Below are 16,316 nucleotides of genomic sequence, written 5' to 3' on the forward strand. Positions count from 1 at the left end.
AACCCACCCTGATCCGGGACACCCTTCAGGGAAAACCAGCTGGCCCCCACCCATGCACCAGGCCTCTATCCTATCTCATAAAAGAGTAATATGCAGTTTGACCATCACTCCAACACACAATAGCTGCCCCCATGTCAACACAAAATGGCTACCACAAGATGGCCAGGAGGGGAGGGCAGTTGGGAGGCACCAGGCCTTCAAGAGAGGGCAGTTGGAAGTGATCAAGCCTGCAGGAGAGGGCAGTAAAGGGTGACCAGGCAAGCAGAGAAAAGAAGTTGGGGGCAAACAGACTGGCAGGGGAGCAGTTAGACATCAATCAGGCTGGCATGGGAGTGGTTAGGGGGTGATCAGGCTGACAGGCAGAAGTGGTTAGGGGCAATCAGGAAAGCAGGCAGGTGAGCAGTTGGGAGCCAGCAGTTCTGGATTATGAGAGGGATATCCAACTGCCCATTTAGGCTCGATCCCACCGGGCCTAAACGGGCCATAGGACATCCCTCTTGGGGTCCCAGATTGGAGAGGGTGCAGGCTGGACTGAGGGACACACACACACCCCGGCCCTGTGCATGAATTCCATGCACCAGGCCTCTAGTGTTTCTATAAAAATTGAAGCTTTTGGTTTTTTGTGGCCCACATAAACTTAAACCTTATTTATTTGGCACGTGTTAAATTTTGAATTTGACATGCTTGCTCTAGAGCTATAAACAGTGAGGAGACTAGAAGGCCTGGTGCATGCTCTTTCCCAATAGTATAAGTGGGCTAAGAACACCTGTAGGTAAATCAGACTTTTCTCAAACATTAGCTTTGTACCTGTATCCAAAGCACTAAGGAGTACAGCAAAGCCCTAAATTTCTGTATCTATAGCTCTTAAGAGAAATCCTTGGCCAAAAAGATTTTTAGAGGAGAAACTGGCAACTATTTGTACTGCCACTTATGAACTTTTTGTGGAGACATTAATTTGGAGCAGAATTGAATCTCCATAGCTCCAATGGGCAGTGTAAGTGCCAATATAATGCACACCACTACCCTACCACCCCTGCATCATAACTACTCTTGTCCGCTCAATAGAGCTATGTAGTTCTACCTCACAAGAACAAATTCTAAATAAATAAATATATATATATTAATATATATATATATATATATATATATATATATATATATATATATTTTAAAAAAACAAAACATATTTAATATTGAGCTTTTACTCCTGATAGAAACCAACCATTCAGTGTGGGACCATGTCATCAGCACAGAGAATGATGGATACCTATTTATTTGCTATACTAAGAGACATAGCATCTAATTTATTTCTTTAAAAGTTGACCCAGATTATCATAAGTAAAAGTTAAAGACACATATTTAATGCTATCTAAAATTAGAATTTAGCCCTAGCTGGTTTGGCTCAATGGATAGAGTGTTGGCCCACAGACTAAAGGGTCCCAGGTTCAATTCTGGTCAAGGGTATGAACCTTGGTTGTGGGCTCAATCCCTAGTAGGGTCCCTGCAAGAGGCAGCTGATAGATGTTTCTCTCTCATTGATGTTTCTCTTTATCCCTCTCCCTTCCTCTCTGTAAAAATCAATAAAAATATATTTTAAAATAAATAAATAAATAAAATTAGAATTTATCTCAAAGAGCCCACAGTGTTTAAAAGCAGGAACTGGGATAGAGACACTGGAGAAAAGTTAAAAGCCTTTGTCATAAATAGCCCTACCACATCACTCTAGAAACATGCCACAAAATGTTAAAATGTTCTTAATTTCAACAACATAAAAAACAACCCAATTAAATAATGGCCATCAGGCTTATATAGGCATTTCTCCAAAGAAGATATACAAATGGCCAATAAGTACATGGAAAAATATTCAACATCACTAATCATTAGGGAAATTCAAATCAAAACCATAATGAGATACCCCTTCACACCTATTAGGTAGGCTACCATAAAGCAAAAACAAAGTCAAAAGTAACATTTTTATACAAATGTGGAGAAACTGAAATCTTGTATACTGTTGGTAGGAATGTAAAATAGTGCAGTCTTTATGCAAAACAGTATGGTAGGACTTCAAAAACTTCAAAATAAAGTTACCATATGATCCATCAATTATACTTCTGGGTATACACCTAAAAAAATTGAAAGTAAAGACCAAGATATTTGCATACATATTTTCATAGCAGCACTATTCACAATAGTCAAAAGATCAAAGCAACCTAAGTGTCCATTAATGGATGACTAGAGAAACAAAAAGTGGGGTAAAACAAAATATTATTCACCCTGGAAAAGGAAAGAAATTCTAACACATGCTATTAAATGGATAAATCTTGAGGACATTATGATAAGTGAAATAAGCCCTCTGGTCCATCACAAAAAGTTAAATATTGTGTGAGTCCACTCATATGATAAAGTATTATGGTTGCCAGGGACTGGGGGATGGGAGAATGGGGAATTGTTTGATGAGTATAGTTTCACTTCTACAAGATGAAACGTTCTGAAGCTTGGTTGTGCAACAATGTGAATATACTTAACACTACTTAAATTAGAAATGGTTAAGATAGCAAATTTTGTTAGGTATATTTTACCAGAGTGTAAAAATTATTTTAATGTTCTTAATCCATTAGGTGTGTCTTGAGCCAACAATCTATTGCAGAACTGAGTCCAAAGGCTGCCAGATTCAAGCAGGATATCAAACCTACTGAACCAGACCTGTGGTTTCATTAAGAAGAAAGCTAATACCGAGTTGCACTTTGAAAGCTGTTGGGTACTGTGCTAGTATTTTGAGCCAATCTTTCAACGCCTTCGCCACATATTTACCAAGTTTGAGCTTTGAGATGTAAAGACAAAAACAGTAAGATGAAAATGAAAGATCCCTGGCCCAGAAACCTGACCCCTCATAATGGCTTTGTTCTTACTCTCTGTATAATTAGGGCCTCTGTGTACGAAAAGGCTAGAAACATCTCTGACACTGTATCAACCAGCTAACCTTGTGGGAGGAAAAGAACCCTCTGATTAACTAGCAATGTTGATAAACTGCCCCCAATCCTCCCCACTATTCCAAGTGTCAGGAGGGAATGAGAAATGAGGTCATGCTCAACTCTGGCTATCACTTTACCTCCATAGTTGCAGAGGGTAGAGAGGGGAGTGGCTTACTAAGTAACCCTGCAACGAACCTCACCTCCATGGCACAGTGAAGTAGAGTCCATCAGGCAAACATCTCACATTCCTACAAAGGCCCATGCCTAAACATCTATCTACATCCACGCCCACAGTCCCATCTTCCTCTCCATTACAGGGCAGCAGAGTCTCTTCTCTCTTTGACCCACACTCTGGATTCATCTCTTCTGCATTCTCAGGAACCATGTTTCACCCATTATTCATTCTTAACCCTATATCTTCATTCATTTCCCTCCTTTTAGCATGTGCTCACATCTCACCCATTCTTTAACTATTTATAACTCAAATGTATAAAAAGTGTAATATATATATATATATATATATATATATATATATATATATATATATATCTCCTAGAAAAGAAAGGCAATCTTGCCATTTGCTACAATGTGGATGGACCTTGAGGGTATTATGCTAAATGAAATAAGTCAGAGAGAAAAACAAATGCTTTACGATCTTACACATGTGTGGAATCTAAAATAAACAAACTCTTGGAAACAGAGAATACATTATGGTTTCCAAAGGTGAAGGGTAGGGGCTGGGGAAATGAATAAAGGTAATTAAAAAGGCACAAACTTCCTGTTATAAGATAAATAAGCTCTGGGATGTAATGGACAGCATGGTGACTACAGTTAACAATATTGTGTTGTTTATCTGAAAGTTGCTAAGAGAGCGGATCTTAAGTATTCCCTTGAGAAGAAAAAGTACTTGTAATTATATGAGATGATGGATGATAAACTTTCTGTGGTAATCATTTTGCAATGCATACATACATCAAATCATTAATGTTGTAAACCTTAAAGTAATACAATTTTATATATATATATATATATATATATATATATATATATATATATTATATAATATACCGTATTTTTTGGTGTATAAGAAGACCCCCTAATTTTACAGTTAAAACATAGGTTTGGGCCTATATTCGCTGTATAAGACTACCCCCCACTTCAAAGAAAAGACTTACTTTGCCATCAAGATCTGCAGGTAATTTTTTGTGCAATTTTGGTCTTTTGCCCCCTATTTTCAGTTGACTTTTTTTCGTTTCAAAAGTCGTCTTATACGCCGGAGAATTTTATATATATATATAATTAAGATTAGATATATATAGATATATATAGATATAGATTATAGATATTATATCTTAATAAACCTGGGGGAGGGGGACTTCTAGACCCTTTATTCCCTGTCAAAGACTATTGCTTCACAGATAGAATTTTTAAAAATCAGTGCCCATTTGTTTTCATTTCCTTATCTCCTCAGCCAATGGAAATTTTACTGCAATCACCAAAGTCACCAATAACCTCCTTGCTGTCCCTTCAAAGAGATGTTTTAGATTATCATATCACGGGACTAGTCTGCACACAGACCATTGACCATTCTGGAAGCATCGCCTTTCTTCACGCCCCTGAACACCCTCTTCAATGTCCTCCCTCCTCAGACTGAGCCCTCCTCTAACCCCATTGGCTATTGTCAGTGCCTCTCTCTGGGACTCTCTCTAGTCCCAGAATGTTAGCACAATATCAATATATAAGTGAACCTCTAGAAATTCTTGTTGATAGATTGCTTCAAACAAAGCAGTCATTCCCAACTATGGCTGCTCACTAAATTCATCAGGAAGTTGTACAGGGGCATCAATATCTCAACAGGTAGTATTTTTTACTTAATTGGTCTTGGGGGAGCCCCAGGCAACAATATTTTCTAAAAGCTTTCTAAAAGTTGAGTGTTAGTGCTGTCCTGTAAACTTGTCACCCCGTGCTAGGACTACAATGAAAGGAAATTTGAAAATGCATAACTGTCATTTTAGAACTTAATCCTTTAATTGGACTTTAGGTGGAGCTTTCGATTCTGAGACAGAGTAAATTTTAAAGGTCTCCTTGTAAGTTTACAGAAGAAAGTTGTTTAAAGTCAGCTCATCTACAGTCATGCCAAATCTGTAATTCCAGATTTCTCAGCTGGGAGTCCAAGGATCCAACCAAGTTACAGATTTTTTCAAATGGACAGGTGGTCCTGATGGTTGCAAACCTGGGGGATTTCTCTTCCTTTCCTTTCTGAGACGGCCAGGATTCTTGGTAATGCCTTTCCCCCCCTGCACTCCCCCTAGTTTCCAAGAACCAACCGGCCCAAACCCTTCCAGAAGCTCTGGCCTTTCCTCTCCCTCTGCCTTGAGGGTGCAGAGTCTACCATGTGCCTTGCCCATGGCAGAAATCCCGCAGGTTACTGCTTTTGAGGGAGGAGTCTCATATGGATGGCGTAACCAGAAAGGCACATTCACACAGAGGCAGTTTTGTTTGTTTTGTGTGTTTAATTAGTTGACTGTGGTTGTGGTTTATGGGGTTTAGGGTGAAGAAGTGGGGAAAGACTTGGTAAAAAGATGGCTGGGAGGGCAGAAGCAAAACAACTAAAACGGCTGTGAGGCCAGCCCACAGTAAGAAATTCATCCAGCCAGCCCACCCCTTCCGCCCATATTTCACTACACATGCATCCACTCACCACCTACCACCTATTCTAGAGAGGGAGGAACAGAGGTCACAAAGGGTAGTAATACTTCAAAACTATATCTTGACTTGAGACCCACTTGCTATTTTAAGATAATTTGGACAGTCATCTTAGTATCAAGGGGACTAAGTGCTAAAAGTCTGAGCAGAGGTTGTGGAAGATCTCATATTGCCAAAATATTCAGGAGGTTTAGATATTCCCTCTCTATGAAATCCCTCTCAGCAAAGCTACAGAGTCTCTCTCTCTCTCTCTCTCTCTCTCTCTCTCTCTCTCTCTCTCTCTCTCTCTCTCACACACACACACACACACACACACACACACACACACAAACACACACACACACACACACACAAATCCATCAAAGTTTAATTCATAGAAACAGGCCTTTACCTAAACCCACAATAAGATTGTGTATAGTGCTCCATATAGGGAAAGGCTTAGCAAGAACAAAGAATTTATTTGTCCTTTGGTAAAGACCAGATTCTTCATATTTACAAATTAGAAGAGTGTGCTAAAGATGAGGGAAAGTGGGGCAAAGGGGATGAAACAACTATTTGTGAAAACAGTAAATTCAGTCGAAGAGTGGTTATTGCCATGAACAAACAAAATAAAAACAGACTCATAGATACAGAGAGCCAGAGTGGGTGGAGGATGGAGGCTGGGAAAAAAGGAGAAGAGATGAAGAAGTACAAATTGGCAGCTACAAAATAGTCACGGGGTTATAAAGTACATCATAGGAAATACAGTCAATCATATATAAACATAGTCAATAATTATGTACATTGCCAGGTGGGTACTTGAAATATCAGAGGGACCACTTTGTACATGGTTGTCAAGCCACTATGCTATATCTCTGACACTAATACAAAATATTGAATATAAACTTTAATTTAAAAATAATTTCTTTTTAAAAAGTGGTTATTGCAAAGCATTGGGCACTGGTCCTAGCATTTGCCAGGAGCAAGGGATGCTGTGCTTATGATTTTAACCTTGTTTATCCCCCTTCTCTGCTGTGAGAAAAGAGTAACAATTGTTCCATGCAGGAGAGTGGGACAACGAGTACTGGGTGACCTTTTGGGGAGGCAGGTTTTGGTTCTGTCAGAAGAGCTGCCTACAAAGGCGAGGAGTTCACTAAACTACAGGTTCACAGGTAAGCTAGCTGCACTTAGAGTTTAGCAGGGGATCAAGTTAGAGCCACCGGATCTTTAAAATATCTTATTTTTCGGACCATAAGATGCACTTTTTTTCCCCCAGAAGAGGGGGGGAAAAGTCCCTGCGTCTTATGGTCCAAATATAGCCTACACATATACTTTTTTAAAAAAAAGTTTTTTTACTTGCCCGGCTCTGTGTGGTCTCTGTGTGCTTGCCCGGTTCTAAATGCTGCTGTTTACTTTACAGGGTTGATTACATGTGTTTATGACTGTGATGTTGGGTTTTAATGCACATAAAATATTTTAGGACACTATTTGTTTCAGAATCTTTTTTTCTTCATTTCCCTTCTCTAAAAACTGGTGCGTCTTATGGTCCGGTGAGTCTTATGGTCCGGTGAATCTTATGGTCCGAAAAATACGGTACTTTTTGGGCTAGAGTCAAAGATAGAAGCAACATTATATCACTGAAATTATCTTTCTACTGCCATTACTACAACAATCTACTACATCTAAATCTGGATTCTTCATTCCCATTTAACCTTTTAAAATAAACTATTTTAAGGGTCTATTTAGTTCTCTGTACATTGAGAGGATTTCTAAAGAAGAGAGAAAATGTATTATTTCAGAGAGCTAGGTTAGAGAGAATGAATGGAGTAATCTAACTAGGAGGAAAAAAAAGGTGGGGATAACATATGGCGGGCAGGGGAGACTAAAAATCAGAAAATTCCAGAACCCCTGGAAATCTTTCTTCCTGTTTATGATCATGGTTCTTCTTTGTAAAAAGCCAGACTGCCCTGACCTTCTTCCCGGGTACTCCCTTGCTTGACTCATTCTCATCCAAGGGTAGGGAGGGCAAAATCAGAGTGAGGTGTTTATTGGGTTTCAGCCACACATTTAAATTCTCCTAGCTTATGCTCTGTGTGGGTGGCACAGCCAGCTGCCTCTCTTTGGTGATTAATGGAGCTACACTGAAACCTCCTGCTTTCTGTTCCCCCCGGGAGCCAGAGATGCTCAGGCTGAAGCTGAGAGGCCCCTCTGAAGAAGGCTTATCTGTGAGGAAAGACAACAGGGCAATAAAGACCTAACACCGTGCTTACAGTGGCATCCCCGAGTTCTCCTGAACCTGGAAAGCTGTGTAAGGCAAACACCCTTATGAAACCCCATTTGTCCTTGCTGAGCAAACAAGGACGTCAAACCTCATCCTTCCCTGGCATGTGTGACTCAGTTGGTAGAGCATCTCCTCCACCCCTCACCACGGTGCACCAAAATTTTGCTGATTTAATTTCTTTCCATCAATGTTTCTCTATTACATTGCGCTCTCTCTCTCTCTCTCTCTCTCTCTCTCTCTCTCTCTCTCTCTCTCTCTCTCTCCCTCCCCTCCCCTCTCTCCTCTCCCTCTCTCTTCCTCTTTCTCTTTCTCTTAAAAAGAAAAAATCAACAGACTCACTCATATCAGGCTTTTGTGGACCACAACCCATCCTCCACACAGGTCTTTCTTCAGTTCTTTTTAGATTATATGATCCTAGTTCTTCCCTGACTGAGTTATTTCTAGGTGTTCCTCTCTCCTATATACCAACTCCTTTGCATAGAATTTAAGGCCCTTCAAGATGCAGCCTTTGCCTCTTTCTCCAATCCCATTTCCCACCATTCCAGGTCTCAAACACTTGTACATAAGCCAACACAACATTCTGTTTTTTCTCTCTGCCTTTGTGTATATTTTTCCTGCTATTCAATGTTTGACCACTTGATAAACCCATACAGGTGTAGTCAACCCTGGTTTTTCTTGAGTTAGAGCAATGACAGGCCAGTTCCCCTGGGGCAGTATGTGAATGGAGCCATGAGGAACTGTCAGGTTCTTGCTCATTTTGTTGTTGCCATATGCAAAGAACTCACCTAGACTCCTTCAGATCTCACTTTAGCAAAGCAACGCCTCTTTCGAAGCCACGTGGTTAGCTCTCTTTTACCTAGAAGGAAAATGATGGAGAAAGACTTAAGTGGAGCTTTCCTTAATGACCCTGGGAGGAGACCACCCTCTTCTCTGAAGGTTCTGGGTAGCACAAGCCCACACTCTATTGAAGGAAGTACCTTCTTGTAGAGCACAGGGCACGTGACTACAATAGTCCTCCACTAAGATCAGCTCCTTCCCCTCCGTCTTTCTCACCACTTCTTTGTATCTCACCACCACCATTTCCATTAGCATTAGTGTTTCATGGCCACTGGACATGTAGGAAAGAGTTAACATAAACAATCAAGTTAGTTTGAATTTTCTTCAAATCTTTCTATTAAAGTCACATATGGCTTTGTTTGAGGGGTTTTGATACATTGGAGAAAATGTATGTCTTTAACTGGCAGACATTTCAGATACAGTTTCCTTTAGGTAATATGGAAGGTGTTTTATGTTATAAATTCCTTCACTAGTTATTTGATAATTCTTCATCTTTCTAGGGTACATCATCTCTTATTTCCTTAAATATATTTGTATTGATTTCAGAGAGGATAGGAGGAGGAAAGAGAAATAGAAGCATCCATGATGAAAGACAGTCATTGACCAGCTGCCTCCTGCATACCTCCCACTGGAAATTGAGCCCACAACCAGGCATGTGCCCTGACAGGGAATCGAACCATGACCTCCTGGTTCATTGGTTGATGCTCAACCACTGAGCCACACTAGGCAGGCTTTCTTTTATTCTTAAGCACATCTTATTACATTTAATCCCTGCATCAGTCCAAAATCATAGTTAAAATTCATGTTTGTTCTGTCCCCTAAGTATCTCTCAGACTTGACCCATCCTTGCTTTTGCCTTAGTGCAGGCTTTCATCAGTACTGACCTAGACTTTTATATTAGCTTTCTAACCAGACAGCCAGCAGCCTGAACACTGTCTTGCTTTTTCTTTCTCCCCACCATCTCCCTCAAAAGCCCATACCTTTCTAAATAACACCCAATCCTGTTACCTCTGTGATTTAATTACTTTGGAGCTTCCCTTTCAACCACACAAAACCCACTCCTTTGCATACATAGGACACAGGGCTGTCCAAAATCTTCCCCTTGCCTCCCTCTAACCTCATTTCTTACCCTCCTGATCTCAAATTTTTGCAATTGACTAAAGATATAATACTTGCTTAAACACTGGTGCCTTTATATAAAGATCAAAAGGGCATTGCAGATCTTTATCTACTTTATGAGATCTATTCATCCTTTGATAAACAGTTCTAGTATCTTCTGCTCTGTGGAGCTATTGTTCCCCACTGCCCAAAAGCAGAACTGATTATTCTCTGCTCTGGGTCACAACTTAAGCTTGTACTTATTTCTACAATAGCATTTACTGTACTTTTTTTTGAAATATTGTTATTATGTTACTGGCTCCCCTAGTAAGCTTTAAACTCCACAAGAAGAAAAATGTATTATATCCATCTGTATATGCTTACTACTTGCACAGTGCATTGTGTTGTTCATCTATACATCATCCTATCTAAGAAAAAAGTAATATGCAAATTGATCATCACTCCAACACACAAGATGGCCACCCCCATGTGGACACAAGATGGCCACCACAAGATGGCCTGCAGGGGAGGGCAATTGTGGGTGATCATGCCCACAGGAGTGGGCAGTTAGGGGTGACCAGGCCACAGAGGAGGGCAGTTGGGGGTGACCAGGCCTGCAAGGGAGGACAGTTGGGAGGGACCCAGGCCTGCAAGGGAGGACAGTTGGGAGGGACCCAGGCCTGCAAGGGAGGGCAGTTAGGGGTTACCAGGCTGGCAGGGGAGGGCAATTAGGGGGGCAGGCCTGCAGGAGAAGACAATTGTGAGGGACTAGGCTAGCAGGGGAGGGCAGTTAGGGGCAATCAGGCTGGCAGGGGAGCAGTTAGGTGTCAATCAGGCTGGCAGGAAAGTGGTTAGGGGTGATCAGGCTGGCAGGCAGAAAAGGTTAGGAGTAATCAGGCAGGCAGGCAGGTGAGTGGTTGGGAGCCAGCAGTCTTGGATTGTGAGAGAGATGTCCCTGATTGGAGAGGGTGCAGGCTGGGCTGAGGGACACACACCCTTACTCTCTGCACAAATTTTGTGCATAGGGCCTCTAGTTATTAAATAAGTGAATATGTGAATAAATGAATTACAGGATGTGGGGGATAACAAAGAATAATGCAGGTCTGTTATTATTATTTCCAGGTAATTGGAGAAGCAACTGGGCTTAGATGCTGGTCTACAAAACTGAAGGCAGGTAGAAAAGTTAAAATCTACCCTGTTTCCCTGAAAATAAGACAGTGTCTTATATTAATTTTTTCTCCCAAAGATGCGCTAGGTCTTATTTTCAGGGAATGTCTTATTTTTCCATGAAGAAGAATATGGTACGCATTTATTGTTAAATGAAAATAAAGGAAATTTATTACCTGTATACTGTACGGTAGTACAGTAGTTGTCAACACAAACCAAACGGTGAATCCTAGAGTATCAAGAATTTACTCATTTATTCAATGACAATCACGTCATCATCTTCTGGAAAATCATCATCATAACAATCCAATTCCTGAATTTCCTGGTGAATTTCTTGTGACTCCATTTCTTTCAGAATCAGTGGACCAAATCTCTCATCTTTAGCAATAGCACTGCCTTTAAATGAGTACTTCTTGTCAAGGTAGCCTGCTCGCAGTGCATTTGCAATGCTACTGTCAGTGATTTTCTCCCATGAGTTCTTCACCCAAGTCACAACTTCTTGCAGTTTAGGTTTCACAAGTTTCCACACTGATATCTCTCCATTCTATTTTCAATGTAGTCATTAATTTCCATGCGCAAATTGTCTTTGAATGGCTTGTTTATTGCAATATCAAGGGTCTGGAGATAGGCCGTCATTCCTGCGAGAATCATTATCTGATCTATTTTTCTTTCGTGAAGAAATGTCTTTATGTCTTTAGCACGGTGAGTGCTGGCCGCATCCCAGACTAGCAGACCTCTTTGGCTCCCTTGCATAACAAGCGGCAGCATTAAATCGACCCACTTCCTTAAAACTGCTTGTGTGGCCCAGGCTTTTTCAGTTTCAAAAATAAAATGCCCAAAACACATTCAATCTTTTCCTTCTTGCCCTTATAAATGATTAAAGTTGGGATTTTAGTGCCATCCAGACAAATTGCCAAAATACAGGAAACACGAGCACTTTCGTAAGCAGTGGAGGGAATGTACACTAAGGAGGCACTCTGCTGTTCAATTGGCCCATAAACACTGCAGTTTCATCCATAGCAATCATGTTGGAAAGATTGTATTTAGAGAAGTCAGCATCATCAATAAAGGACTTGAATGCAAGTGTTCGCTTAATAACTTGAGTATATTCCAACCTAAACTATGTTGTACTGGTAGATCTTCTTAAAGACAGTTCACTTTGCTGAAGGAAATTATCCAGCCAGTGTTGTGATGCTTTGAAGTCTTCAGGGGCTATGTCAAACTGTGGTGCCATTGCAAGGCCAAATTCTTGAATCTGAGCCCTATTCACAACCAAAGCCTTTGCTCTCCTGTCAATAACCCATTCACAGATCAGGTCTTCCAGCTCAGAAAATAATGGTTGCCGACCTGATCCACACTTCCGCGTTTTAGCATTTCCCTTGTCCACTTGTTCAATGAGGTTACCATACTCTGCTCACCATTTTCGGACCAATCAGATACTCAACATCTTCTCTTTGCAGAAAGCAGTAAGATTTTGACCCCAAGAGTCTTCCATGCTTCCTTTCTTTTTACACTCATTTCTAGGGGTAAAAAAAAGGAATTGGGGTATCAAGGTGGGGGGAGAGGGATCCCTTAAAATGACACAGGGGGGATCAGAGAGGGGAATCAAAATGGCACAGGAGAATCAGAGGGGGGATTACCATTTTAGTAACCCCTTTTGATCCTCCTGTGTCATTTTGATTGCCCCCTCTGATCCTCCTGTGTCATTTTAAGTAATCCCTCTCCCCCCACCCCTGTGCCACTGAACACCTTCACCAGATATCCCCCCTACCCCTTTATCAGACATTTACCCCCTGCGGCCTGCCTGGCGCCTGTCACTGGGCTTTCTGGGGCCTGGATCTGGGCTGGAGCAGGGTCTGCCACTGACTGAGAACCTTCAGGCATCATGAGGGCGGCCGGGAGCATCAGGTAGTGTCACCAGAGACAGACCAGCACTCACCACCTTTACCGCAGCGCGTCCACTCTAATCCTCCTGTTCATCTACACTCATCTGCGAAAGTCTCCTCCTCTCTCCCACCCCACGCTCACTGCTCACTCGGACCTCCGCTCCGCCTCCACACAGCAGCTATGTCAGGACTCCGAGTAACGTCACTGGTTGCTAGACGCCAGTCAGGGTAGCCCTAGCGACCAGTTTACAGTAAATTAATTTCATTCTGAGACAGAGCCTAGGGGAGGCCTTATTTTCGGGGGTATGCCTTATATTTCACTCAGAAGGAAACCTATAAGTAGGTCTTATTTTTGGAGGATGTTTTATTTTCGGGGAAACACGGTAGTAGCTACACTACAAAATAGAAGGCAACACAGAGTACTATCGAAGCTCAATGACAATAATTTTCAATTGGGAAGATCTGGAAACTGTCATTATATAGATCTTTAAGGATGAGTAGAAATTCAGCAGGAATGAAGAGGATCACATTAAGACGTTTTCAGAATAAAGGGGGAATAAATATAAAACCCTGAGAATAAGGGAGAAAGACTATTCCATAGAAACAACAGGAGCAAAGGCTCAGGACAGGTGAGTATGGAGGGAAGGCCCAGCAACTCACTAACCAGACTTAATGGCAGTATCAGGTCTGGAAAGTTAGGCTGAGATCAATCAGAGCTTGACATTTTGACTGCAAAGGAGGAAAATTGGGATTTAAAAAAAGTCACTTTTTAAAATGTTTTTTTTAAAAACCACCTCTTGTAAAGGAGATCAGAGCAATAATAAATGGGAAGTCCTCAGGGAAGGCTGCTCAAGGCCTGAGTTCTTGGTTCACCAATTTCTACTACCCAGTTTGTTCATCCACCTCACTTGGTTTCTGATGACTTTCGGCTCTTTCCAAAATTCAACTTCATTTTGAAGAGCAAGACTTAACACCTTTGAAGGTATTAAAAAACTAAAGGTTCTGCCAAACTGGTTTGGCTCAGTGGATAGAGCATTGGCCTGCGGACTGAAGGGTCCCAGGTTTAATTCCAGTCAGGGCATGTACCTTGGTTGGGGGCACATCCCCAGTAGGGGGTGTGCAAGAGGCAGTTGATGGATGTTTCTCTCTCATTGATGTTTCTAACTCTCTATCCCTCTCCCTTCCTCTCTGTAAAAAAATCAATAAAATATATTTTAAAAAATAAATAAAAAGGTTCTGAAATGGTGAAATCCCCCAAGCTTGAAAATGTCAATAATGTAGAAATAAGCTTTCATTTTTGAAGAAGAGAGGCCATATTTGAATATATAAACTCAGATGTTTGTCAAAAAAGAATATCATATTCCTTTAGAGTCAATAACAGATACGTATGAAGAGTTTGCAAATCTGTGTGGAAAGGAATATATATGTCAGACAGAATTAAGAGAATAAGAGTGAATAAAACAATGTATTGAATGCTAGAGATGTCACAGCTCTCCACTGGACACCACTGCCTCTTACTCCTCAGAGAGTGCCTGTCATTTGGTCACCAACCAAAACCAAAGTAATAACCTAACTTCCAAAACAAGTATGAAGTGTGGCAGGACCTGCTTTTCCCCTCATTACTTTCCCAGCCTGACTCTATTAATACAGAGAATAAATTTCAATTGTAACAAATACTATGGAGGGAAAGTAAATATCCTATAGAGGACCATATTATTGTTGTTGCTATTATGGTTGTTATTGTTATCTGGGGTTCTTCTGAAACTAAAAGAGAAAACTATTTAGCAATCTTCCAGTAACATTGTGAAATTTAAATGATTTGTGTAGCGAAAGCTACAGCTCCATATGATTCAGCCAAAGTGTTCAGTGTTTTTTCTTTAGAATGAAATAAAATCAGCTACATAAAACTAAATTTGTCTCACAACCACAACAGGAAACTGGCAGAATAGCCTTTTTTTTTTTTTTCAACAAATTTTTTCCACTAGTTGCTCAGCAAAGTTTTAGAATAGCCTTCAGGGAATCTCACTAGCAAGATTGTAGACTTATTGTAAACTTATAATTATTCAAATCACATTTTGTTTTAGTAACACCAATGTTCTCTTTTTTGTATTAAATAATATATTTCCTTCTTTTTTTTTTATACTAAGCAGTTTCTTAACCACCAATACAATTTCCTTTTTCTGAACCTCCTAACATAGACATACATACAACAATTCAAAAAACTCCATACAGTACTATCTTAATTAAAACAATGTCTAAAATCAAGACTTTTAAAATGCAAATTACAGGACTCACTCCCTGATCAATACAAGATTTTTCTCTGCAAAGGAAACCATGTATGACAGATAAAGCAGAAGTTTACTAAAAGATAAGATGAACCATGTCATGACCTGATATTATTGGCTTTCCACCTCTTGTGACCTCAATGTTTTCATTCTCAGAACTGAGATAAGCTACCACACAGGGTTATTAGGAGAACTAAACCAAGCCATGCCTGAGAAATAAGTTTGTAAAGTAAAATAATTTATACATGTTATTGCTATTATGGTGAAAAGTTACCATTTCTGGATACACTTCCCATGAAATGTATGTAGGGCAGGAGAGAGCAATGGGGAGGCATTGGTCAAGTTATTGAGAAGATTGGGGGCAGAAGGAAAGCATACTGTCGATGAAGAGAGATGCCTCAGGTTGTTTGCTTTTAATAGGCTCACTTTTACCTCTAACTCTTAATTTGTTTTTCCTTCTATGTCCCCTGTTAAATCTTGTTATAATGTCTATCCTACTTTGGAAGAGTGAAATAGTAATGCCATCATAAAAATGTTATTTACCCTGGTAAAAGTACACAATTTATTGCCTCTATTGTTTTCCAGACATTTCACACATGTATTATTATTCAATCCATTCAAGTTATAGTGGTAACACTTTACAGGGGAGAATTGAAAGGTTTTGCAGATCAAATGGCATACTCAAAGTCAAACACCCAGGAAATTCTCACTCAACTGTAAATGGCTCCACTGCCAATGCTGTTTGGCAGACAAGAGAGACTGTTCAGGAGTTTATGTTCTACCCAAGTGATTCCTTGACCAAAAACAAAACTTTTTGGGCTCTGTGACAGCAGGTATTGGCGTACAGCACTCCAATGGGACAAAAGGTGGTTCAGAGGTCCTCACCCAACCCCTTTCCATTTTAATAACTTATATAAAGTAACTTATGAAGGGAAAGTAGCATTGGATTATCCTGTTCTATCAATAAAAAGCCACACAACCATTTGTAAGACAAGGCTAAAGGTGAACCTATGTGGTAGGACCTGGTACCTCTAAGGTTCCTTCTTTCTTACTAGTATATTCCATAAATCCTTAATTTTTAGTGCCATTTTCTAATTTTCCAAAC

General features: G+C 40.4%; 1 long non-coding RNA gene across 1 annotated transcript; it reads right to left on the reverse strand.

The window, feature by feature from the left end:
* Nucleotides 1-5,470: 5,470 nt before the first annotated feature.
* On the reverse strand, nt 5,471-6,316 carry LOC118722418. The gene is made up of 2 exons (XR_004988997.1): nt 6,025-6,316; nt 5,471-5,919 (listed from the first exon to the last, which is right to left on the reverse strand). It is a non-coding gene; the product is annotated as an uncharacterized LOC118722418 (long non-coding RNA).
* Nucleotides 6,317-16,316: the final 10,000 nt, after the last annotated feature.

The sequence above is a fragment of the Pipistrellus kuhlii genome, unplaced genomic scaffold, assembly GCF_014108245.1.
Source record: "Pipistrellus kuhlii isolate mPipKuh1 unplaced genomic scaffold, mPipKuh1.p scaffold_m20_p_2, whole genome shotgun sequence".
NCBI lineage: Eukaryota > Metazoa > Chordata > Mammalia > Chiroptera > Vespertilionidae > Pipistrellus > Pipistrellus kuhlii.